This window comes from Lactuca serriola, chromosome 2 (assembly GCF_051521515.1).
Source record: "Lactuca serriola cultivar US96UC23 chromosome 2, Lser_US96UC23_V15, whole genome shotgun sequence".
Lineage (NCBI taxonomy): Eukaryota > Viridiplantae > Streptophyta > Magnoliopsida > Asterales > Asteraceae > Lactuca > Lactuca serriola.
This window is the reverse complement of record NC_136409.1, coordinates 216,388,140-216,400,988: the sequence shown is the minus strand read 5'-3', so window position 1 is coordinate 216,400,988 and position 12,849 is coordinate 216,388,140.

The window sequence follows — 12,849 nt, the reverse complement described above, 5'->3', positions numbered from 1 at the left end:
TACCAAACGAGGTTGGATGTCACTAAGCATGTTTGCACATCTCAGGGCAACAATCGAACATGACATGGAAAAGAAGGGAACGAAGGAGAACACGCGCGAAGTCACGAAGATCGATGGGAGGCACAAACACGGAGCCACCGGTACCGGAGAAGAGAGGATAGGTAATCACCTAAAAAATGCAAACAGGAAACTCACTATAACCATACGAGTCCACAACTGGCAGAGGTTTCCCCCAGGGCGACACCAAGTCAGTAACCTCGTAGAAAACAGAGCCGCCAACGAAAAACTCATACAGAAGGAGGAAAAACCACTAAAAAATGATGACCAAGCGACCAAAACCAGAGAATGGAGGAAATTGAAAATCATCTTCCAAAAGATGACTAACCTAGAAATAGCCAATCACGACTCGCACATGAGCATAAACGCTAGAAATCTTGCAGATCTTAGTCGTCGAAGGACACAAGCTAAGGAAGACCAATAAGAATAATTTGTTCCAATGACTTGGGAGCCCATGAGCCCAAGCCAATAGCCTTTGTTTAAGGGGAATCAATAGAAGGGGCCAAGTGATCAAACTCCTAACGAATAATCACACCCCAACTAGTCAGCTCAAGAGCTAAACCTAGAATAGCAAAAGCTATCGGACTTCCAATACTTATCTGACAATGTAAATGCCTCTAAGGCACCAAAAAAACTTGCAATGAAAAGAAAATTTACAGCGAATGAGTATCGACACACTTTCGTACAAATGACAAATAATAACAGATTGATCATTTGTGCCACCCAACACAAAACCAATGATACAAAAACAATCAACGACCTTAAAGGCTCACAACAAGGTTAGGAGAGTCGCAAATCCTGATCACGACAAATAAGAGGCCTTAAAGGATCATAATCTTTCCCTATAAATACACAATGCCTAAGCTCTTAGATCCCGATGTGACGACCTCGATCTTGCTCAGACGACTAAGGTCGGAGTACAACTCCCCTTGAACCAAGCCTTAGAACAAAGCCCCAAAGCGAACGCTTTCAGCTAAGAAAGAAATCCTAACAACATGAACCATCCAGAGTTCGCACCTACAGACTAACTAAAGCCTCAACCAACAGAGGCTAATATGAGGGGGAGCGTCGAGCCCATTAGAACCGATGCTCTACCCCCCACCCCCAAAGTTGGTTGACCAAACAATAAACACGACCAAGACCCTCAAAGGTCAACACTAACCTCCTGGAGAACCAAAACCAAGGTTAGCCAACACAAACCACCCAGGACGTCAAAAGGGGAGGGGGGAGAAAAGCGAACTAAAAGCAAACTAAAAGCAAACTTAACATACAAAAATCACAAAGCACATATTGTTTAACTCGGATAACGCCCAGGATTTTAAAACGACCACGCATGGCCAAAGAAGACAACTAAACATTGTTTTAAAAATTGTTTGAAAAACACCGTGAAGATGCAAATATTATCTTAAACATCAAACAACAACAACAAATGGTAAAAACCATCACTTACTAGGGGGTGGAGGAAGGTATGGCGTGAGAAGTGCCACCTTCAGAATGACCTTCCTCGGCGTCATGATCATTGTACATCTGACAAAGGCCCCCATATGTCCAGCTCACCTAGTCGAAGATAGGAGGCAAAGTCCATATCCATGAAATATTTTATAGCATCATGCATCGCCTGAGCATGCTCCGCAGTAACGTCCGATTCCCCAGAGACAAAAATTTTGGTGGCAACCTGCTCTAAGATCACCTGCTTGTCGTTCTCCATGCGGGTAGCCACACATGCCATCTTCATCCGCTTCACCCCAACGCAAATTCAACACTCTCAAAAACCTTATCCACCACCCGGACAACGCCTTTTTGAAGCAACCAACCTAAGTTCTCCTCTGCAACTTTCCTCCTCGCAACCTCATCCTCTAGCCTCCTGTGAGAACACTCCGCCTGGCCCTCCAGCACCTTCTTCTCATCCACTAAGACCTCGCTCTGCTGAGAAAAGCACTCTACCAACCCATCCAGACAAGCCACTTGGTCCTCCAAATAAGCCTTCTCCCCCGCCAAAAAATCATAGCATTCCTCGAATAACCGCTTTTCCCCCTCTAACTCCAACAACCTCGCCCTCAGCTCATCCCGCTCGGCCTTAACTGACGCTAGCTCACTAGAACTAGAACCGTCCTGATGAAGGCGAGAGACAGTCACCGTCATATACGAACCGACCTGCGTAGCTATATATAAAAAAGTTGTTTGAAAGATGGGAATTAGAAAGAAGCTCCAAGGCGTCGATGGTAGTAGGGGAAAAATCATGGCAACCCCAATTATACGCTACAACATGCTGTGAAAGGAGAGAGTCTTGGGTTATTCCCCATCCAAGCACATATATGGTCGGCGTTGCCGGAGGAGTACAAGCAGAACCCTCGACAGTATCATCCCCAACCAAGAGCAAGATCTTAGGGTCTGGAACACCTTCGCAAATAGGGCTTGAGTCAACACCAAGAACATCCTCACCAAGAGCTGAAGTCTCCATCGGCTCTTCTTTAGGTTCACGGGGTAGTTTAGTCGATCCTTCCCTCATCGGGGATGTCAACCATCACTATGGCCTTCCCCATAAGGAAGTCCATGTTCCGCCTCTTTAGCAAGCGCCGACCTGAGGAGCTGCATCAACAGACTCCACAAGCGGCGAATCCAGCTAGGAAAGTCACCATTTGGAAGCCGCACAGATGTTACGCTGAATCAACCCGTTTGACGTCTCCTCCTCCTCCGTATCAGAAGGCAAAGGGTCCTCACGAGAAACACCACCGATAGGTGCTTCAAATTTACACCTGACCAATGGGAGGATCAGACCTGGGCGGAGACATAACAAGAGGATCGACAAGGGCTAGGGCATGGTCACGACTGAACGGCAGAGGGAGCGTCTCAATCAAGGGCACTTCCCGATATTGGTTGGTGCCCTGAAAGCGACCCCTTAGCACCATCTCAAAGGGAAGGATCCTCTTGTGACCTGCAAACAAGAGACAAGCCAACATAGTTCACAAAGCAAAACAATAATCCAAAAAGGATCACCCCAATCCAAAAAGGAGCACCATCTCAAAGGGAAGGATCCCCTGGTGCCCTTCAGGCGGCGCTCATCCCAACTGCAGCCAACATATGATCACCCCAATCCTTGCCATTAACACAAATGGTCTTACTTGCTTGCACCACAGTTGCGCAAGCCCCAAATAGTTCTGGCGCATAATCAAAAAAAGTGGTCAAGCGAGGATAACCAAAACCCACAAGGTTGCAATTTACCCAGAGCCACCGATCGTGCCAGTTCTTCTTAGGAGCATTTTCGTTGATGATGAAGGCATGAACACCCCGCCTTTGGGAAAAAGTCTGAACACCGGATCAAGTAGAAGAATTGAAGAAAGCTTTGAATTCCCAAAACTGTAGCAGAACTCCAAGGGTCTGGTAGACGAGTTCAAAGCCAACAATCTTGTTGACAACATTTAGAGTTAGGCCGTCCACACAAAATCCATACTAGCGCATTATCTCGTCAAAAAAGTATGTCGTCGACAACCTCAGACCATCCTCGAAGATCGTAATAGGGACCCCGAGCTTCCCCGGTGGGGGAGAATTATTGCCTCTTTTCGATGATACTCCACGTCGTGCTCAGGAAGAAAACCAAGTCGGTCATGGTCCGTCGAAGAGTAAAAACAGGAGAGAAAGTAAAAGAAGCAAAAAAGTGAAAAGAACTAGAAAAATGAAGTTCAACTCAAATGGGGGAAGTTTTAAATGCAGACGGGAAGTCCAACCTGTTACAATGATGAAAACCGCCTGCGAAAACGCCTCTGTCACATCAGCAATCGTCAAAAAGCCATTCCCACCAAACGCGTGTCCAAATCAAAGCTAGAACAACTCAGCTACCCTAAGAAAACGTTAGCGTCTATTAGTCTAGGTGACTTGTTGACATATCTCATCATGAATATGTCAGGTATAACGGAACCATCAATTGGATAGACAACCTGGGCAAAAGTCGGTGTATGCCTAACACCGTGTCCTCTTCCTCGCCCTTCACAACCTCGCGTTCATTTCTTGGCGCCAAAGCCAATGTCAAGACAAAATAGTACCAATCGTCCTTCATAGCGCCAGGTGTAATGCTCAGGACACTAATCCCCTGGCAAGCCTGCACCAATAACAAACAACCACTCACGGGGCATGATCTACCAATCGGAAGCCATTTATCCCTGCCAGACCTGAAAAAGTACAAGATATAATCGGGGTTCTGTCCCCCCGATTCCACCTATAAAAAGGTCCTTTCTCCTCCAAGAGAAGGGACCAAAATTCAACATTAACCCTTTATCTTATACTTTCTCACCCTCTCATGAGAACCTTGAATTGACTAGATAGTCATAGCATCATTCCGGGACAACCTCCCGGACGACGACTGACGATCTTGTTTTCTTTGTTGTGATTCTTAGGCCCCTTTTTCCATTCCTCGCGGAGCAGGAATCAAGCCGGAGACATATCACAATATAAAGTTAGAAACTTTGTGGTGTTTATGGCATCATGCATGCATTAAGTCATACATTAAGTCCTTTTGAGCTTTAAGAGCTTCATTAAGTCATTCATGCACGTGAAGTTAGCAACTTTACATGATAAATCAGCCCAAGGAAGTCAGATCTCGGTTTTGAAATGTAGTATTAAGGTATTAAGAGCTGAAAAGGGGAAGATGGTCGAATGTGAGGATACGTTGGGCGTACAAGTAGGTACGCTTAGCGTGCAAGCCCTAAGACGAGTACGTTGCGCGTACGATGTAACGTCCCAAAAATAATGACATAAAATTTTCGTTTTTAGATTAATAAATTGTTAATACATATAATTTCCATAAAAAAAGGTAATCAAGATTTATCAAAACATCATTGAATTAGAGTAAATCAAAGAATGCAGAAACATGTGTTGTATGCTCTGCAATCATCCCGAGCTCTTCCATTTGAAAACCGAAGTACCTGAAACATAAACTAAAAACCGTAGGCACAAATCTTAGTGAGTTCTCCAAGATATTACATACCATAAATACATACATAAATCACATACTAGCCCCCCGCCCTCCATTGGGCCTCGCCCGGTCTCGAGTCCCACTCGGCCTCGGGCCCCGCCTGGCATTGAGCCCCGCTCAGATTACAGATTTGTCAATCACCAGGCCCCGCCTGACATTGGGCCCCGCCTGATACACACATAATCATATAACCATATAATCATACAAACATATTGTGACAACCCGTTATTTTTCTTAGTCAAACATGTCAAATAAAAGTCACATTTGTATGTTTTGTTAACTTATTAAGGTTAAATTAATAATTTTGATATGTATAAACCTTTTATTAAAAGTGTTGTAAAAATTTTGAATTTAAAAACACTAAAATTGAGAAGTCTCGCATAGGAGCCTTCCCACCAAAAACCCTCGCAAGCCTTAAGACTTCGCACCGCAACCTCTTTTCGGCAATAAACCTGTAACACCAGTCAAAATAGGTCAACAATAATCACATGTGATTACACCAATCATGTAATGTGATTTTGTTAAACTAGTAATGTGATAAAATAACTATGTAATTCATGTTAAAGTATGAACATGCATACATAATTTATGATACAACTCAAAGTATATGTCCATACGATTCCAAAAATATAGAGAACGTCTAAATCTGACTTCGCATGAAGAAGTTATGATAAACCCAAACACTACAAATCTCTATATATAAGATGAATTTAAAATCAACTTATAATTAGCTATTGGAGTCTAAAAGAGAGTTGTAGTACTCATAAATACCTACACGTGGATATAAAGAACGTCAAAAACGAAGCTCGTATGCAAAAGTTATGACCTTTCGAAGATGCAGCTATCTAAGGACATGACACGTGGCAGAAACCCTAGCAGCCTTAAGTCACGACGTGATAATGAAGTTCATAAAGTGAAACGTGTCAGGGACACTAATCAGGGCTACGGGGTGACTCATGGATGTTCACGACGTGACCCTAGGTATGTCACGACGTGAAATGGCCCAGAACAGCCTATAAATAGCAATCAAGACCCTTTCATTCCTTACACCTTCTACTTTCTTTCTCTCTCGTTTTTGAAGGTCGTTTCCCTTCCCGAACCTGACAACGATGAGCCTCAGACCGTTTAGATTCTATAGATCACGCCACTAAGGTGAGTTTCGCGACCCCAGTTTTTAATATTTTCGGGGGGAAACGCATGCTAAATATTGTATATACGTTAATATTATGTCTATATAATAGTATATTAGTATCAACGTAGACAGTTATATTAAACGGGATATAGTTGTTTAAATGTAATATTTTAAATATATACAACTATTATCAACTTGTTAACATGTTATTATACTAATGTAGACCTTGAGTTATACTCGGGAGTTCTATATATACTATGTGTGATATAGCCTCGATGCTATACTCGAGAGTTATATATATTGATTTCTAAGTATGTTATTATTGTTGGTTTTACGTCAAGATAAAACTAGGAACATTATATGTTGTTATTGGTTTTATGTCAAGATAAAACCTTGTTTTACCTCAAGTTATAGCTGTTATACTGCCTAAATGTTATGAAGTTAGGAGTAATGTTTAAAAGCATAGTCTAGTAACTTAGAGTTTTAGATGCGAAAATGCTTTTGTTGTTAGAACTATAGAATGTCGTCAAATTTTACATGAGCAAAGAGCCAAATTTTTGAAGCAAAGAGCCAAATTTTACAAATTGGTCCAAAGAAAATATTTAATGCAATTAATGGATTGACATTGGATTTATTGGAAGTTTATTAAGTTGGGAGTCCAGCTCAAGACTCGCACAAAAAGAAGCGCTTGCGGGAGGCAACCCGTCATTAGAGTTTGCTTTTCTTTTTCTTTTTCTTTTTATTTTGTGTGTTTAGTTTGGTTTGTTTCTAAACTTCTAGTCTATCAGAGTAATATAGGTATGCTAATTTGATGTTTTTTTTTCTATTATTATGTAGTTTTTTGTCTTTGATCTTTGCAGAAGTTAGGGTGAGATTATAGCGATTTCCTAAAGCATGAGAGAAATAAAGTTAGGGGTCGAGTCGCTTACAAGAAGATTAGAAGACTTTGAGTGATATGTTGAGTCTGATGTTTATATTTTCTAAAAGGAGTCTCGTCACTAAAGATTATAAGGAGGTGTATTACACTAATACCCTCCTTGAAAACCAAATCAGAAATGAAGCAGAAAGAAGAATTTGCACGATCAGAGCCAAAAACTCATCGAGTGCATACATACAACTCGACGATTTCCAGAGGAGAACACGATTTCTGCCCAAGTTACGATCCAACACGACGAGTTCTCCACTATCAACTCGGCTTGTTGCTCAGTCATTTGATTTTTGAGTCTTCGATTTGATTCCATACGACGCGGGCATAGTTTATATTTTGAAGTCCAATTCTAAGCATTTCCAAGAGCTTTTTCCCTTATATTTAGAGCTTTTATAAAGATTGTACACACGAGATTTGACACCCAATGCATCGATGAGTTGTTCCCATGTTTAAAGTCAGCTGAAGATGGAGCTAAATTGAAGAAGATCACCCTCGCCACTACTATCCCAGGGGAGTTATTTCTAATTCTCTCTTTACTTTTATGTTCTTTAATTGTTTTAACATGCAATGGGGACATTGCATAAATTAAGTGTGAGGTATGGGTTGGTTATATTAGTTAATTTAGAATCCTAGGTTTAATTTTAAAAAAAGTTGCATAAAAATTGCTAGGATTAATTCAAAAAAAATTGGTAAAAGCAATTAGGATTCCATGCTAGTATTGTGTTTGATGATCCCTTGAGAACCCAAATGTTTAGTTGAGCCTATATACGTCATAATGCATTTGTGGCCCCTTTTATTCTAGTGAAAGCATGGGACAAAAACACAACCTCGCTTAGTTTGAGGATCACAACATGTTTAGCATCGTGTACCATAAATGTATCCAGGAGAGCTTAAGTAGTCATTACACACTACACTAATGTCTTTAACCAATAAAGGATGAAGTTAAATTCCCTTGCTTAAGCATATGTTTTTCTAGGTTTTTAGTTTTGAATGGAAAAAAGTGTATTGAAAAAATAAAAAAAAAGTTGAAAAAAGAAAAAAAAAGTGATGAAATGTTTGAAAAAATCTACAAAGCTATGAAGAAAAAAAATATATCAAGAAGAAAAGCTACAAATTATTGAAGATTAAAAGTATCAAGTATTTTTATTTGCATTGTAGTTTTATTTTCTAGGTTGTTTTAGTGTATGTGTGCTTGGGGGTTTAACCAAAAATGACTTGAGGTTAAGAAAGTTTTATGGGGATGGATTCGGAGGGATGCATAAAATGAGTGTTGTTCAAAAGAAGAGGGCAAGTGTTTATGAGGATTGTTAGTATTTAGAATTAGGGGGGTCCTTAGGAAAAATTTTAGACACAAATGCATGCGTTATGGTCTTGGCATAATGGTTGGGTTCAATTGGGATTTGTCTTATGTGATATTGGTGTGATAAAATTCGGTTTTGCTTGGGGGCAAGCAAAAGTCAAGTGTGGGGTATTTTGATATGAACATATTTAGTCATATAATTTATACATTATCTTAATACTTTATGTTGTTTTTGTCTCATTTAATGAACAAAATGTGCTTAATTAGTTTAGACTTTCATTTTTCAGCAACAATGACATGCTCGGATTGAAAAGGAAGTGAATTTAGCAATTGGAAGCTTGGATCTTGGATTTTGAAGAAAGAATTATGTTGCTGGACAGCTTGACCCCTCGTCAGTGTTTTGGCCATATCTCATGAACCATAACTCCGATTGACAAGATTCAAAATGTTCTGAAAACTAGATACAATCTCGGACGACTTTCGTGTTTTGTGAAAATGTTGATTCCAAACGGACTCGACGAGTTGGGCCTCAACTCGACGAGTTGGTCAGAATGTTCCCGATTCGAAGATGTCTTGCCGTACACGCTGTATACGCGGATTATCGAAAAAACTCGTCGGGTTGGTCTTAAAAACTCGACGATTTGGGTTAATTTTTGGTAACTATAAATAGAGAACATATATGCCCGAAACCCTAACACTTTTTGGAGGATAACTACAATTATTGACGATCATAAGGGTTCTTGGAGCTTCAGTTTTCGAGATTGCAACCTAAGATACAGTTTAGAAGAGATCAAAGGCAAATAATTATTCTTCTTTTCTTAATCTTTGTTTTGAACCATGTTTGAATCATTAGATTTTGATATTAGGTTATTACTTGCTGTAGATATGAGCTAAAAGCTTTTTACTTCTATTTAGATGAGATAATGTTATGAACATGGTTTGATTGAGTGGTTAGATTAATATTAATTTGGTTATTCATCTTGTTAAGCTTGTTAAAGATCCTCATGTATTGATGATAAATATTTTCTGTTAATAAGTAAGTTATTAAGTTGCATGAACATCTTCTTGATTACTTGATTCATATAGTTTTGTGAATACAAGATTGTATGCCTATGAATAATGAACATGAAACTAGGGTTAACTAGAAAATATGTAAATCAATGTGTGAGCATGTGTGATCAATAAACACATATGAGTTGATTGAATTGAACAAAATTGATTAGCTATTATTACAAGTCTTACTTGATATGAACTAAACACAAGGAAACTTGTTAGTTTAATCACTTGATCACTGTTTGAATTAACTTGTCTACTAAAGGACTGGTAATAATGAACATAAACCCAATCACATTAGGAATCGGTAACCATTGACCTATTGATCCATTGCACTTGCCACGAAATCAACCATAGGAATAAGTGAATCGAATTTGAACAAAAGTCTCTATTATCATTGAATCTAGTTGTCTTTTCTTGTTCTTCTTAGTTGTTAATTGTCTTTGTTTGAAAGTTAATTGAGTGTTTAAGTTTATAGTCTTTCAAAACTAGAGAAAACCCCCCATTTTATTATTTGTTTTAATTAGATAATATTAGTATTTAATTTAGTTATTACCGTTCCTTGTGTTCGATACCCTACTTGCTTGAACTATACTATTAATCGATAGGTACACTGCCTTTCGTGTGTTTAATTTGTGTTTAAAGTAATAGGATTAAAACTAGTGCGTTTTACACACATCACTACCACAAGGTGTGATCTTTGTAATAATAATAAGAGGCATAAAACTAAGTCATACAGTCGTAGCTACAAATTATGGTAGCACAACTTTAGAAGCATTATACTTTGTCGATATACAAGTATGAATGTTAAGTATAAGTTTTTCAAAGACTTATACTCCAAGTATAAGAATCTAGTAGGTATATTACTTGTATATTAAGTAGGGCACTATACCTATTCTACGTACTCGTATAGAATTAAAATAGATTTATATGTAGCGGTTTTACTCGTATAGAATTGAAATAAGATTTATACGTAGCAACCTTAGTTTGTATGGGATTACAAACATTTGTATGAGACTTATAGGTATACTACTTATTTGGTAAGTAAACCATTATACCTAGGATATATATATATATATATATATATATATATATATATATATACACACACACACACACACACACACACTAAATGTTGGAGATTCAAAACCATACTTTCAAAACTACACTTTTGAATTGAGAAAAAGTATTATTTCTACTTAGAGTTAAAACCTGTGAAGTCACCAACTTTATGTTGACGTATTTTAAAATGCATGTGCTTTCAGGAAGTTGATAACTATGATACGGGAAATAACGTTACATCGTCTGGTGTTTCCGACGAAGGCCGGGGTGCGACAAATTGGTATCAGAGCTATTAACTATAGTGAATTAATACTTTCGTAGGGAAGCACAACTATAGTTTTGGGCTTACTATGTTAGGTTTAGGTATATCCCTTAGCCTACAATATAAAATATTATTAATTATACTACTAAATGACTACTTACGGGAGCGGTGACAGGATAGACACGTCGCTTGAGTTGCTGGATTTCAGAATGACTATATGCTAAAATGATCCTGCCCACCGACTGTCCTGACTGGCCGGTGCCTTATCAGCTAGACCTGAAGTAACAAACAATAATTAATGATACTCGTGAATACAACAAACACAACGATATAGAGTTATGTATGAACTCAGTCTCGCGATGAGAACTCATGTACATATAACCAAAAATATTGAAAACCCAAACCCTCGATAAGAATTCAATGCAAGGTTTTAGGTCAAACTACTTAGTCGAGTTTTATTGTACATGATACGAACCACAACTAAACATAGACTGATCACCTATGTTTAATTATGGTCAGGCCGAGGCACAACTAAACTTGGATATGGTGGTTGATAGACTAAAACACCCGAAGATTCTAAAAGATTAAAGAAAGATCTCAGATACCATCAACTCAGAATACAAGAAGACGATGTTCCGAAGACAACATTTAGGACTTGGTATGGTCAATTTGAGTTCCTAGTTAAGCCTTTTGGGATTGACCAACGCTCCAACAGTGTTTATGGATCTCATGAATAGTGTTTGCAAAACTGTACTTGGATAAATTTGTGATAGTATTTATCGATGATATATTGATATATTCACGAACCAAGGAAGAACACGGTCAACACTTGCAAATAATCTTGGAACTACTAAGAAAGAAAAGTTGTACGCCAAATTCTCTGAATGTGAATTTTCGATTAGAGAAGTACAAATTTTTAGAACATGTAGTTAGTAACAAAGGGAACGATTCAAGTCCAACCCTCCAAGATTGAAGCAGTTAAGAATTGGGAAGCACTGAAGACGCCAACAGAAGTGCGTCATATCTTATGGCTTGATGGCTACTACTGTAGATTCATAAAGAATTTCTCTAAGGTAGCCAATCCACTTACAACACTAACCCAAAAGGATATGAGGTTTAACTGGGAAGACAAACAAGAAGCTGCTTTTCAGAAACCAAAGCAAATGTCGTGTAGTGCACCAATCCTATCCCTTCCAGATGGGACAGATGATTTTTTCGTATACTGTGAAACATCAAATCAAGGATTGGGATGTGTGATGATGCAAAGAGGAAAAGTTATCGCCTACGCCTCACGACAACTTAAGGTGCATGAGAATATTACACTACCCATGACTGTGAATTGGGAGCTATAGTTTTTGCACAGAGAAGTTGGAGACACACAATTGTCTAGAGAACATATAGGTGATACCTTATGTGCCGAGCCAGAAATAATCCACGACACAACTTAAAAGATCATGCAAATTAAGGATCGATTAAAGGCAACATGTGATCGTTAGAAGAGCTATGCTGACGTAAGACGTAAGCCTTTAGAATTCCAAGTTGGAGATAAAGTAATGTTGAAGGTCTCTCCTTGGAAAGTCGTAATTCGATTCGGGAAACGAGGTAAACTAAACCCACAGTATATAGGACCTTTTAAAATTCTAGCAAAAATTGGTTTTGTTGCATACCAACTCAAGTTACCTCAAGAGCTAAGCAGTATACATAATATTTTCCCCAACTATTTAACAAAACCCCATCCACAAGATAATTTTCGGGACGAATTATTCTAACGGGGGGAGAATGTAACACCAGTCAAAAAGGTCAACAACAATCACATGTGATTATGCCAATCATGTAATGTGATTTTGTTAAACTAGTAATGTGATAAACTTGCTATGTAATTCATGTTAAAGTATGAAAATTCATACATAATTTATGATACAACTCAAAGTATACGTCCATACGATTCAAAAAATATGGAGAACGTTTAAATCTGACTTCGCGTGAAGAAGTTATGATAAACCCTGACACTATAAATCTCCATATATAGGAGGAAATTAAAATAGACTTTGAATTAGCTATTGGAGTCTAAAATATAGTTGTAGTA